Source organism: Sinocyclocheilus grahami, unplaced genomic scaffold, assembly GCF_001515645.1.
Source record: "Sinocyclocheilus grahami isolate Dianchi unplaced genomic scaffold, SAMN03320097.WGS_v1.1 scaffold1974.1, whole genome shotgun sequence".
In the NCBI taxonomy this organism is placed as follows: Eukaryota; Metazoa; Chordata; class Actinopteri; order Cypriniformes; family Cyprinidae; genus Sinocyclocheilus; species Sinocyclocheilus grahami.
Window position 1 is genome coordinate 1 of NW_015507153.1, and position 1,013 is coordinate 1,013.

Below are 1,013 nucleotides of genomic sequence, written 5' to 3' on the forward strand. Positions count from 1 at the left end.
TGTCTTTGTTAAATAAAAGCTTTGATTAGGTAAACAAACAAGTAACATATAAAGAACATAAATAATTCTAACAAAAAAAAAACTTAAAACATTCTAAACCACCTAAATATAAAAGCTTTGTTACTTTAGTGTGGCTTTAGTGTGGTTGTAGTGTAGAAAACAGTCTTTCAGCATTCTAGCAACACTAGTATTAACAATACAAAAACAAAGATTTACAATGTCAAATGTTTGAAATAGAGAACACAAATAAACAACAGGGGAGTCTATAAATTTTGCGTAAATGTAATCATTCATTTTAAACTACAGTTTTAAAACATTCAGCATCTGCAGTATGAGAATACATTGTGTTGTTTAAGTGTGAAGCCAGCTACTTTGCTGGAGTAACTTTGTGAGGAAATTACAATACATCATTGCAAATACAGAGTCAATCTCAACTAGCATGTTATTAATAGTTATCAGTTATTAATAGTATTTTCGTCTGCTTAGATTATGAAATGCCTGCTGACAGAGTGCTGTTTTTATCTAAGCCTTTGCACAGAACTTAATCAAATCGTGGTCTCTCACGGAGATCATTTCCACAGAACTTGGATGCTTATTAATGAAATAGATCTTACATAGTAAATGTTAAAGTAATTTAGTCAGTCTTGAGCGAGTGGATCTTGTTAAAAGCTACATACGGTTGCCATACTGGAACATGCCTGAGTGAACAGGACTCATAAACGCTAGCTTAATTGATTGTAGATAGTAGAATTGTATTGCATAAACAACAGAGAGAGTTAAATTAAGCTGGTTTGTTTCCAACGTTCACTTACTTAAGCCATATTAAACTCATGTAAAGTTTTATCGTTGGGACACGACTCGAGTTTGTCTCTATTTATTGATGCCAAGTTTAAACTAAATATCAATCATTTATGTAATGCATCTCATTTGTGCATTATTTGGCTGATATGTTAAATAAAGCATATCAATCAAAGCAAATCAAGCTACTTTACCTGTAAACGCCGCTGTTGACT